Source organism: Erinaceus europaeus, chromosome X, assembly GCF_950295315.1.
Source record: "Erinaceus europaeus chromosome X, mEriEur2.1, whole genome shotgun sequence".
Lineage (NCBI taxonomy): Eukaryota > Metazoa > Chordata > Mammalia > Eulipotyphla > Erinaceidae > Erinaceus > Erinaceus europaeus.
Genome location: NC_080185.1, coordinates 123,944,315 through 123,957,469, shown reverse-complemented (window position 1 = coordinate 123,957,469; position 13,155 = coordinate 123,944,315). Strand labels below are relative to the sequence as shown.

General features: G+C 48.0%; 1 long non-coding RNA gene across 2 annotated transcripts in view; it reads left to right on the top strand.

Annotated features, from left to right (window-relative positions):
• The window catches only part of LOC132535803 (uncharacterized), a 71,103-nt gene extending 63,762 nt beyond the window's left edge, over nucleotides 1-7,341 (top strand). For both annotated transcript variants that reach the window (XR_009547526.1, XR_009547527.1), the window contains exons 3-4: nucleotides 4,955-5,052; nucleotides 5,613-7,341. This is a non-coding gene — a long non-coding RNA (uncharacterized LOC132535803). The remainder of the gene's footprint in view (nucleotides 1-4,954; nucleotides 5,053-5,612) is intronic.
• Nucleotides 7,342-13,155: the final 5,814 nt, after the last annotated feature.

Sequence of the window (13,155 nt, the reverse complement as noted above, 5' to 3'; positions counted from 1 at the left end):
ACCGGGCTTGGTGTCAACACCAGGAATTCACCGCTCCTGCTGGCCATTTTTTTCCTACCCCCCCCCCCCATTATTAATAGTACAGAGAGAAATTGAGAAGGGAACGGGAGATAAAGACAGAAAGATAGACACCTGCAGACCTACTTCAGTTCTTGTGAAGAGTCGTACTGCAGGTGGGGAGCAGGGTCTCGAACCCAGGTCCTTGTAGGGGTGTTTGCACATAGTACTGTCTATCTGTGTTTAGCTGGATGTGCCACAGCATGCCCCCGCTACGTGATTTTTTAAAATTCTTTTTTATATTTATCCACTTTTGTTGTCCTTGTTTTATTGTTGCGATTATTGTTGTTATTAATGTCTGTCGTTGTTGTTGGATAGGACAGAGAAATGGAGAGAGGAGGGGAAGACAGACATGAGAAGAGAAGACACCTGCAGACCTGCTTCACCACCTGTGAAGCGACCCCCCTGCAGGTGGGGAGCCCGGGGCTCGAACCGGGACCCTTATACAGGTCATTGCGCTTCACGGCCAAGTGTGTGCGCGCTTAACCCGCTGTGCTGCCGCCCGACCACCCACATGTGATTTTTAACATCATTTAAGATTTGGGGTGGTGTGGGGAGAGTGGGTGGTGCATAATGGTTATGCAAAGAGACTCTCCTGCTTGAGGCTCCAAGTTCTCAGGTTCACTGCCTCACACCACCATAAGCCAGAGCTGGTCAGTCCTGGGGGGCGGGGGGGTTCAGGTCTGTGTGTTCCTCCTACGGTTTCTTTCTTTCTTTTTTTGGGAGGGTATTTTTTATTTTATTTTTTTAATTGGGGGATTAATGTTTATGTTTCATTGTGTTAATTTTTCAGTTTATGCTTGACGGGATTTTAGCTTTTTTTTTTTTAGAATATCTCTTAATATTTTTATTATCTTTATTTATTGATTGGCTAGAGATGGTCAGAAATCGTGGTCTGGGCGGTTGTGCAATGGATTCTCAACCATGAGGTCCTGAGTTCAATCTCTGGCAGCACATGTATCAGAGTGATGTCTGGTTCTTTCTCTCTCCTCCTATCTTTCTCATGAGTAAATAAATAAATTATTTTAGAGGGAGAGAATCAGAAATCTAGAGGGCAGGAGGAGGGAGACAGAGAAACACCTGCAGCCCTGCTTCACCACTCGCAAAGCTTTCCCCTGCAGGTGGAGACCGGGGGCTTGAACCCAGGTCCTTGCACATTCTAACATGCACTCAACCAGGTGCGCCACTGCCTGGCCCCTGCTTTGAGTTTTCTTATTGAGACTTTTTCTCATGGTCTAACATGCCCTATAACTAAGAATATTCCATGTGCACTTAAGACTGTGTTTGGGGTGGTGGGCACATCCTGTAGAGCGCACATGTTGTTCAGGCTCCCAGCTCCCCACTTGCAGGGGGAGGCTTCACGAGCAGTGAAGCTGTGCTATAGGTGTCTTTCCCTCTTTTTTTTTCTTATTAGATTTTATTTATTTATTAATGAGAAAGATAGGAGAGAGAAAGAATCGGACATCACTCTGTTACATGTGCTCCTGAGGACTGAACTGAGGACCTTATGCTTCAGAGTCCAGTGCTTTATCCACTAGACTGCTCTTTCTCTCCCTCTCTCCCATTTCCCTCTCAAGTTCTCTCTGTCTCTATAAAAATAAATAATTTTTGTGAGAGAGGGTTAGGTCTTCTCTTCAAAGGAACATGTACTAAACTGCAACTGTTTAGTACAAAAATTCTTTTGATAAATTGTTAATCTGTGACCACCCGTGGCCAGGAGTTTTGTCTTCTCTAGGTCAGCTCCTTGCAGTGCTTGCTAATCCCCCAGCAGCGACCCTCAGACTCTCTCCCTCCTTTCCTTATTTAGGCAGTGGGGAGACTGTGAGCTCTGAAGCCCAGCCCAGGGGTGAAGGAGACAGCTCTGCGCCAGGTATGAAAGATGGGAGAAGGGTGGAGGGGGCGCGCTGCCGCCTGAAGGCCACTGTTGGCGGCACACCCTTTTGCAAAAGAATAAATGCCTTGCTTCGACTCCTTCGTTTTTGCCTTGATAAGTCATTTTAATTGGACATGATTTCCAACATTTTAAAAATATTTATTATTATTTCCCCTTTGTTGCCCTTGTTTTATTGTTGTATCATCATTGACGTCATTTTTGTTGGATAGGACAGAGAGAAATGGAGAGAGGAAGGGAAGACAGAGGGTGGAGAAAGACACCTGCAGACCTGCTTCACCGCCTGTGAAGGGACTCCCCTGCAGGTGGGGGGCCGGGGGCTCAAACCGGGATCCTTATGCCGGTCCTTGCGCTTTGCGACAAGTGCACTCATCCCGCTGCGCTACCGTCCCCGACTCTCTATTTACAACATTTTAAAACTTGCTTTCTGCTACTCTGGAATGTTCTGATTGCACGGCTCAGTGTGCAGTTTGGTCAGTGCTTGCCGTTTGACTTTTGCCTCGATGTGTCGTGGGAGGGGGCTTGAAGCCCCCCACTATTACGAGCCGTCTGCTTTCTGCTCAGCCCTGTCCACGGTGCCTTTCCATGTCCAGGCGTCCTTATGCAGTGGCCAAACCTATGTGTAAACGCTCTGCCCTGTTGGACTGGCCTCCTTACCTCTTTTTCCCCACTTGTTTATTAGCTAGAGACAGAGAAACAGAGGGACGGGGAAACAGAGTGAGAGCAAAAGCTACGTGAACCACTGCTTCAGCACTGGTGAGCCTGCCCCCTGCAGGTGGAGACCGGGGGCTTGAACCCGGGTCCTCGTAGCGCTGCTTGCAGATCTGTGTTTAGCTGGACGTGCCAGAGTGTGCCCCCATCACATGTGATTTATTTATTTATTTAATTGTTTCCCCATTTGTTGCCCTTGTTTTATTGCTATAGTTGTTATTCATGTTGTAGTTGTTATTCATGTTGTTGGATAGGACAGAGAGAAATGGAGAGAGGAGAGGAAGACAGGGGAGGGAAAGACAGACACCTGCAGACCTGCTTCACCGCCTGTGGGGAGCCGGGGGCTTGAACCCGGATTCTTACTCCGGTCCTTGCGCTTTGTGCCACGTGCGCTTAACCCGCTGTGCTACCACCCAACTCCCTATTTATTTATTTTTTGCTTCTAGGGTTATCGCTCAGTGCTCAGTGCTTGCACTATGAATCCACTGCTCCTGGAGGCTATTTTTGCCATTTTGTTGCCTTTGTTTTCTGTTTTGTTGTTATTATTGTTATGGTTATCATAGCTGTTGTTGGATCGGACAGAGAGAACTGGAGAGAAGGGGAAGACAGAGAGGGGTGAGAAAGACAGACACCTGCAGACCTGCTTCACTGCCTGTGAAGCGACTCCCCTGCAGGTGGGGAGCCAGGAGCTCGATCCGGGATCCTTAAGCCAGCCCCCCGCGCTTTGTGTCACCTGAGCTTAACCTGCTGTGCTACCACCCAGCCCCCCCACATGTGATTTTTTAAAAAAAATTTCTTTATTGGGGAATTAATGTTTTACATTCGACAGTAAATATAATAGTTTCTACATGCATACCATCTGCCAGTTTTCCATGTAAGAAGATAACCCCCACTAGGTCCTTTATCATCCTTTTTGGACCTGTATCCCCCCCCCAAACCCCACAGTCTTTTTACTTTGGTGCAATAGCCAATTCCAGTTCAGGTTCTGCTTGTGTTTTCTCTTCTGATCTTGTTTTTCAACTTCTGACTGAGAGTGAGATCATCCCATATTCATGCTTCTGTTTCTGACTTATTTCATTTAACATGAATTTTTCAAGGTCCATCCAAGATCGGCTGAAAACGGTGAAGTCACCATTTTTTTTTACAGGTGAGTAGTATTCCATTGTGTATCTAGACCACAGCTTGCTCAGCCACTCATCTGTTGCCCACATGTGATTTTTTAAAATGATTTAAGATTTGGGCAGGGATGGGAGGTTGTGGGGTGAGTAGATAGCATAATGGTTATACAAAGAGACTCTCCTGCCTGAGGCTCCTAGGTCCCAGGTTCACTGGCCCACACCACCATAAGCCACATCTGGTCAGTGCTGGGGGTGGGGGGGAGGAGCACCTTTAGGTCTTACGGGATAGGTAAGAGAGAAATCTGAGGAAAGGGAGGCTTCTCTTTAATCCAATTAAGATTACTCTCCTGGTATGTGATCATAGCTACATGGCCAGACTTCCCAGTTAGCTGTTTTTTTAAATTAATTAATTTTTAATTCTCTTTTTTCAATATTTTATTTATTTTCCCTTTTGTTGCCCTTGTTTTTTTTAAAAAAATTATTTCTTTATTCCCTTTTGTTGCCCTTGTTGTTTTATTGTTGGAGTTATTATTGTTGTCGTTGTTGTTGGGTAGGGCAGAGAAATGGAGAGAGGAGGGGAAGATAGACACCTGCAGACCTGCTTCACCGCCTGTGAAGCGACTCCCCTGAAGGTGGGGAGCCGGGGGCTCGAACCAGGATCCTTATGCTGGTCCTTGTGTTTTGCGCCACCTGCGCTTAACCCTCTGTGCTACCACCCGACTCCCTGCCCCTTTTTTTTAATTGTTGTTGTAGTTCTTATTGTTGTTGTTATTGATGTCATCATTGTTAGATAGGACAGAGAGAAATGGAGAGAGGAGGGGAAGACAGAGAGGGGGAGAGAAAGACAGACACCTGCACACCTGCTTCATTGCCTGTGAAGCAACTCCCCTGCAGGTGGGGTCCTGGGGGCTTGAACCGGGATCCTTGTGTGGGTCCTTGTGCTTTGCACCACCTGCGCTTAACCCGCTGCGCTACCACCCCATTCCCTTTCTTTTCTTTTTTCTTTTTTTTACCAGAGCACTCCCCAGTTCTGGTTATGGTGGTGTAGGGGGTTAAAGATGTGACTTTGGAGCCTCAGGGATGAGAGTCTCTTTGCATAAACATTATGCTATCTACCTCTGCCCCCCCATAGCTGTTTTTATGGAAATTTTAAAAAATATTTTATTTATTTTTACAGACGGAAGAAATTGAGAGGAGACGGGGAGATAGAGAGGAAGAGAGACAGATTGACACCTGCAGTCCTACTTCACCACTTGTGAAGCTTCTCCTTTGCAGGTGGGTACGGGGGCTTGAACCTGGGTCCTTGCGCACTGTGATGTGTGCGCTTAACCAGGTACACCACCATCTGCCCCCTAAAGAAATGTTTCACAGGAAGACTGGAATGTCTAGAAAGCAGAGGCATAGGCAGTGGTTCTCCTGGTCCAGAGCACACTGGACGACACGCCTTGGCATCTAGGCAGGTGTCCTGAAGGGTAGCAACAGCACACAGAACTCCAGGACCCTGGAGCCGCGCCCCCCACCCCGGTACCTGCGCCAGAGCAGGGATAACCGCTATGTCATAGCACCACCTGCTGGACGGAAACATATATGCAGCTAAGTCCCAAGTGGCTGTCCTAGCTTTGCAACAAGAACTGTAAGGATTAGAGCAGACAGACAGGAGGATAAGCACAAGGAGAACTCCTCCCAACAACCCAATTCGGAGACACACAAGTTGATGACCAGTCTGACTGTCTCTGGAGAGCTGTTTTTTGTTTGTTTGTTTTCTCCCTGGGACTCCATGCGAGTACAACTCTGCCACTCCCGTTGGCCCTCTTCCCCCTCTTCTTTCTGTACAGGGGGAGATGACAGCATCACCGATCCCTCCTCGGCTCCTCCATGCTCCCCCACACGGTGCCCGGGACTCGCACCTGTGCACACTACCAGCTGGCCAGGTAACTATGCCATTTCCAGATGGAGGGAAATTCAGAAAAGCCATTCAGTGAGCTCAGGACTCCAGGGGGCTGAGACGAACCCCAGAAAGTCACATGGCTGGAGCCTGCGGCCCGACACCAAGCACAGGGGTCCTTTTCAGCAGCCCTGTGACCTTAGCCCAGCCTCCTGGAAAAATTGATTGAATGTCTCCAACTTTCTGATGCACAGACCATAGGCTAAGTATAAGTTCCTTCAATCTAAAGACTTCAAATTGGTAATCAGACTGAATTTTAACAGTGGGCTCAAATTGTTAATACATTTCTGACAATGACTTGGTCTTTGAAATGTTGACCCTCCTAAAAGCTTAGACCAAGGAGAACAGAAGCAACCAGTGGTGTTACTTTTAATAAGATACAGCTATATATAAATAACATCAAAGGACACAAATTAGGGTGAGGTCGTGTATGATACAGCAAATCCTAACAATGGGACTTTTCAAAGTTAACCCAATTGCTAAATAATGTGATTAGAGCAATAACTATCTATTGCCTTCTTTAACCCTAAAACAGCAGGAACCTCCTGCTTCCTCTGTAAAGCCCGTATTTCTCCCAATCCTGGAACCTCTAGGGTGGGACTCACTTTCCCGCATGCTTCTCTCAGTTCATACCAACTGATAACTGCATCTGCTGATCCCAACCTAATCAATACAATGAGAACCACCTTGGCACAAATCACTTCGGACTGTGTCCAGGGACTGCAGGTGTGGAATGTCAGCATTTCAGCCTCATTACTCGGCCACCAGGTTCCAGACACTACCATGATGCCAACCGGACCTTATTGGGCAGACGAACCCGCCATGTGTCCTGGAGCCCTGCCTCCCCAGAGCTCTGCCACATTAGGGAAAGAGAGAGACAGGCTGGGAGTATGGATCCACCTGCCAACGCCCACATTTAACAGGAAAGCAATGACAGAAGCCAGACCTTCCACCTTCTGCATCCCACAATGACCTGAGGTCCATACTCCCAGAGGGATGAAGAATAGGAAAGCTATCAGGGGAGGGGGTGGGATGGGGCACGGAGTTCTGGTCGTGGGCACTGTGTGGAACTGTACCCCTTATCCTATGGTTTTGTCAGTGTTTCCATTTTATAAATAAAACTTAAAAAAAAAAAAAAAAAGCCCAGCCTCCCGCCTAGGCACAGAGTGGCTGCAGACCCCGCCCCCCCCCCACATGGAGCATGCTCACAAGACACCAGGCACTCTGCCATCACTGATCCTCTTTCCCAGGCCAAGTGCGTCCAGGACGCCTGTGCACCACTGATGCCCAGGCAGCGAGCTCCCCACCTGCGCCCCAGCTGGTTCCCGCCACCTGCCGCACATGCGCACAGCGGACTCAGGGCGTGCCGCCCTGCCCAGACCCCACACCGGCTTTCTGCCCGATCACCACCCGGGCCGGGAACAGGGGTCGGGGACCCAGGGCCAGATCTGCTGTGTGGGGCCTGGGAGCAGAGAGGCGGGAAGGACCCCAACATCAGCCGGCGCACAGCCGGGGAGGCAGATGCAGATGCCCTGGGCCCCAGCCAGCCCAGGTGGGCGTGGCCCCTCAGTCCCCTGGTCCCACCTCCAGACCCTCCCCCAACCCCCACCTTCCTTCCTGACTCCCACCCAGTGTGAGCTCAGTTCCCAGCCTCTGCTTCCAGAAAGCCCGCCCTGCGGAGCTGGGGCTGCAGGAGGGCAGAGCTTGGGCTCCACGGCCTGGGGGCGCCCTCTGTGCTCACTGCAGGGGGGGTGTCCCCTGTGCTCACTGCAGCCTGGGGAAGGGTGCCCCCTGCAGCCTGAGGTCCGGCCCTCTGTTCCTTGTCACTTGTGCCACCTACCGACCCTGAGGCTCTGCTCAGGCTGGAGAGGTAAGACCTGTGGGCACACAGACCCACATGTCAACAGGTTCTGCCCGGCCCAGGCTCCAAACACAGGTTGGCTGGGCTTCTTCCTATAAGCCGAAGAGAGATTTACAAGACAACCGATTCAGGGAGGGGGAGAAAGCAGAATGATTGTACAAAGAGACTCTCATGCCTGAGGTTCCAAAGTCACAGATTCCGTCCCCTGCGCCACAGTAAGCCAGAGCTGACCAGTGCTCTGGTAAAAATAATAAGTAAATAAATAAGAAGAAAAACAGAAACGAAAAAAAGCATCCAAAATAGCAAACCAGCCGTTCAGGGGTAGAGTGACACCCACATGTGGGCACTGCACCCCACCGCCAGAGTGCCACCACCCCTCCTCCACGGGCACTCGGGCTTTGGATTCCTCTCCCCCTTAGAAAATGCACATTGGGAGTTGGGCGGTTAAGCACACGCCACACAAAGCGCAAGGACCGGCGTAAGGATCCCGGTTCCAGCCCCCGGCTCCCCACCTGCAGGGGAGTCGCTTCACAGGCGGTGAAGCAGGTCTGCAGGCGTCTGTCTTTCTCTCCCTCTCTGTCTTCCCCTCCTCTCTCCATATCTCTCTGTCCTATCCAACAACAACGACGATAATAACTACAACAATAAAAAAACAAGGGCAACAAAAGGGAAAATTAAAAAAAAAAAGAAAATGCACATTTGCAGACACTGTTCTGACAAGCACGTGAGATTACACAGGAAGCACATTCCAGTGCACGAGGTCCTGGCTTCAAGCCCTGAGTCCCCACCTGCACGGGGGAACTTCACTGGCGGTGACACAGTGTTGCCTTCCCTCTCCATTTCTGTCTCTGTCCTAAATAAATCAAACATTAAGAAAACAGACGGAAGGAATAGACAGGGAGCATCTTCAACTCGCTGAGCCTTCACCCGCCCCCAGGTCCTGCGGAAGCAAAGCCAGGGAGTGGCCTTGGGCTCCAAGGAAGGCTTCTGCAGGCTGGGCCTCTGCTCCAGGAGGTCACGTCAGGGGGCCGGGGGGCTCAGGAGTATGAGGGGGATTCTGTCAGACACCCGACGCCTCATTCTCTCCTCTCTCAAGTGTGCTGAACTATGCGCAGAATTAAGACAGTTGCTGGCACAGCCCTGGTCAGGTGGTTCCTGTGTCCCTCTGTAAACACTGAAAGGCACAAAGGTCAGCTGGCACAGGCCTGTGGAACAAGGCATACTTGAGGACAACAGACAGACAGACTGACCACCTCTGTTGGCAAAGCTCCGTCTGCCCCAACCCCAGGGACCACTCGACTCCCCGGAGCCCCGGAAGCACAGGTGAAGCGTGAGGGTCCGTGCACAGCCGTCACCCTCAGGACCCTCAGCCTGACGAGGCGCCCCCCCCCCCCCGTCACCCCCATCCTGACGGTGTGGCTGACGGCGACTGGGCAGCTGGGCACCTCGAGGGTTCAGTCAATAGGCCCACTCCGTCCGGGCCGGGAGGCTGCGGGCGACAACGGTGCCAACTGCGCGACCTCGGCCTCTCATTGAGTTATTTATTTATTATTTTTAATATTTATTTATTTTTATTTTCCGTTTGTTGCCCTTGTTTTTCATTGTTGTTGTAATTATTGTTGTTGTTATTGGTGTTGTCATTGTTAGATAGGACAGAGAGAGATGGAGAGAGGAGGGGAAGACAGAGGGGGAGAGAAAGATAGACACCTGCAGACCTGCTTCACCTCCTCTGAAGCAACTCCCCTGCGGGTGGGGCTTGAACCGGGTTCTGTATACCAGTCCTTGGGCTTTGTGCGAGTGCACTTAACCTGCTGTGCTACTGCCCGATTCCCGAGTTATTTTTTTTAAACATTTATTTTAATGAGAGAGCACTGCAGAAATCAAAATTAGCAAGATTGAGGATGAATTAGTGAAAACTAAGAAAGAAGTAAGAGATCTCAAAAGGATTTTAAGTGATGCTGAAAACAACAACAGAGACATATGGGATGACTTCAAAAGATGTAATATATGCATTATTGGCTTGCCAGAGGAAGAAAAAGAGGAAGGGGAAGAAAACATTCTACAGGACATAATAGTTGAGAACTTCTCTAGTCTAGACGACATAAAAGACATAAAGGTTCAAGAAGCTCAGAGGGTCCAGAATTAACCCAGACTTAAAGACACCAAGACACATCACATTTAGCATGAAAAGGGATAAGGATAAAGAAAGGATCTTGAATGCTGCAAGAGATAAAGAGTCACTTACAGAGGAAACCCCATAAGATTAGTAGCAGATTTCTCCACACAAATACTACTGGCCAGAAGAGAATGGCAAGATATCTATTGAGTGCCCAATGAGGAAGGCTTTCAACCAAGACTACTGTATCCTGCTAGACTGTCATTCAGACTACATGGAGGCATAAAAACCTTCTCAGACAAGCAACGGTTGAAGGAATCAATGATTCCTGAAAGAAGTTCTGAAAGGTCACTTATAAACAATCACAGCCTCATAATCATGCCATATATCAGAACACTCTAAAAGTTTAGAATAATGACATTAAAATATCTTTAGTCTATAATATCAGTAAATGGCAGGGGCCTGAATTCCCCTATTAAAAGGCACAGAGTAGGAAGATGGATCAGAAAACACAACCCAACCATATGTTGTCTGTAGGAATCCTACCTAACTCAACAAGACAAACACAGATTCAAAGCGCAAGGATGGAAAACTACCATACAAGCCAACAGATCACAAAAAACGGTAGGAACAGCTATTCTCAATCTGACACGATAGACATTAAAATAAATAAATTTTTTTTAAAAAATAGGGGTGGACATTACTTAATGCTCAGAGGAGCAATCAAGAGGTCTTAAAGATTATTAACATCTATGCACGCAATGTGAGGCCATCTAAATACATCAAACATCTACTGAAAGGCTTCAGCAATATATTAACAGCAACACAGCAATAGTACCCCTTGGATGTTAGACCAGAAACTATTAAATACTTAAAGGAAAATATTGGCAGAACTCTTTTCCATCTAAATTTTGAAGGCACCTTCAATGAAGTGAATCCCATTACAAACAAACAAACAAAAAGAAGAAGTTGAACAATAAACACAAAGAAAAACTTGGACTGGGTTTGGTGTATTGCACCAAAGTAAAGGACTCTGGGGTAGGAGGGGAGGGTTCCGGTCCTGGAATATGATGGCAGAGGAAGACCTACAGAGGGGTTGACTTGTTGTGTGGAAAACAGAGAAATGTGAACAGGGGTAGATGGTATAATGGTTATGCAAAGATACTCCTATTTCTGAGGCCCCAAAGTCCCAGACTTATAGTGAATTCACCTTTACCCCATCTTGGATGGAGCTCAAAGACATTATGTGAAGTGAGATAAATCCGAAACAGAAGGATGAATATGGGATGATCTCACTCAGAGGCAGAAGTTGAAAAACAAGATCAGAAGTGAAAACACTAAGCAGAACTTGGACTGGAGTTGGTGTATTGCACCAAAGTCAAAGACTCTGGGGTGGCTGGGGGGAGGGTTCAGGTCCTGGGACAGGATGGCAGAGGAGGATGTAGTGGAGGCTGTATTGTTGTGTGGAAATGTTATGCATGTACAAACTGTTGTATTTTATTGTTGAATGTAAACCATTAATCCCCTAATAAATAAATTTAAAAAATATTCAGTAGACTCCTGAACAACACAGGGGTTGGGTGTTCACCCCCTCTTGCAGTAAAAAAGCCCCTTTAACTTCTGACTCCCCAAAGCTGTACTACTTGGAAGGAAGCGTCATCTGCAACAGAAAGTCAGCAAGCAGCACCAATGCCTGTATTGTCTGCTCCATGCACTATGTACTGTATTCTTATATCCATGGCATGATTAAAGCTTGTCAAGTATAATGTGCTAAAAAAATCAGAAAGACATTTCCAGTACGGGACTTTGCTTACTGATGCAGTAAGTTTACAAGCATATGAGCCCAAAAGGATATGAAAAGACAGGTTTTTAACTTTTATTGCCTCCAGGTTATTGCTGGTGGTTGGTGCCAGCACTGCAACTCCACTGCTACTGGCAACCACCACCACCCCTTTCCCCCTTCGATTTTAGTTTAGAGGACAGAAATTGAGAAGGAAGAGGGAGAGAGAGAGGGAGAGAGTAGGGGCCAAGTAGTGGTGCACCCAGTAGAGCAGCATGCTACAATGCACTAGGACCCAGGTTCAAGCCCCCAGCCCCCACCTGCAGGGGGAAGCTTCACAAAAGGAGAAGCAGTGCTGCAGGTGTCTCTCTGTCTCCCTCCCTCTCAATTTCTTTCTTTTCTATCCAACATAAATACATACAATATTTTAAATAGAGGGAGAGAGAGAAAGAAAGACATACCTCCAGACCTGCTTCACGGCATCCCCCTGCAGGTAGGGATCGGGGGCTTAAGCCCAGGAACAGACAGTTTTCTAAAGAAGAGATATACATGGCCCGCAGACACATGAACAAAGGCTCCACTTTACTTCTCATTAGAGAAATGCAAATTTAAGCCCACTGAGATACCATCTCACACCTGCAGGACATAACAGGTATTGGTGAGGAAGGCAACATGCTACAGCCACTATGGGGACTGTATGGAGAGTCCTTAAACAAATAAAGATGGAAGTACCTTATGCTCCAGCAGTACCACTTTTAGACATTTATCCAAAAGACACGCAAACACAAATTCAAAGAGGCATCTGCATTTCTATGTTCACAGCTGCATTATTCACAGTAGCCAAAATACAGAAGCAACTTAAATGTCCACTGACAGATGACAGGATAAAGAAGTTATGGGACATATACGCAGTGGAGTACTACTCAGCAATAAAAAGATAGTATTGTGTCCTGTGGGACAAAAATGGATGGCCCTGGAGGTGACGATGCTCAGTGAAATAAGTAAGGAAGCAAAAGACAACTGCCAGGTGATTTCAGACATATATGGAATAGAGAGAATTAAAAAAATAAAAATAAAAGGAGCCAACCTGTCTTAGGAGAACTACTAACGGTGGGGTCCGTGGGTGTGGGGGGAGGCACTGAACTTTGGTGGTGGGTGCAGGGTGGCGTGGAACTCTACTCCTGTTCTTTTTTTAAATTTAAAATATTTATTTCCTTTTTTGTTGCCCTTGTTTTATTATCGTAGTTATTATTGATGTTGTTGTTGGGTAGGACAGAGAGAAATGGAGAGAGGAGGGGAAGACAGAGAGGGGGCGAGAAAGACACCTGCAGACCTGCTTCACCGCCTGTGAAGTGACCCCCCTGCAGGTGGGGAGCCGGGGGCTTGAACCTGGATCCTTGCCGCGGTCCTTGCACTTTGCGCCATGTGCGCTTAACCTGCTGCGCTCCCGCCCGACTCCCCTCCCTGTTCTTGTATAATCTTAGAAATCACTATCAAGTTACTAATAGAAATACCTACGAAAGACAAGTACATGGGCCCAAGATAGTGAACACCTGTGGCTCGAGGCTGTGCTGTTCTGAGACTCAAGTGATTAAACTGCCAGGCTGGAGGGACGAAGAGGGAGAGGCTGCTCACTGCTGCCCCCTGGGGCTCGGTCTCCATTCTGTCCCTTCCTC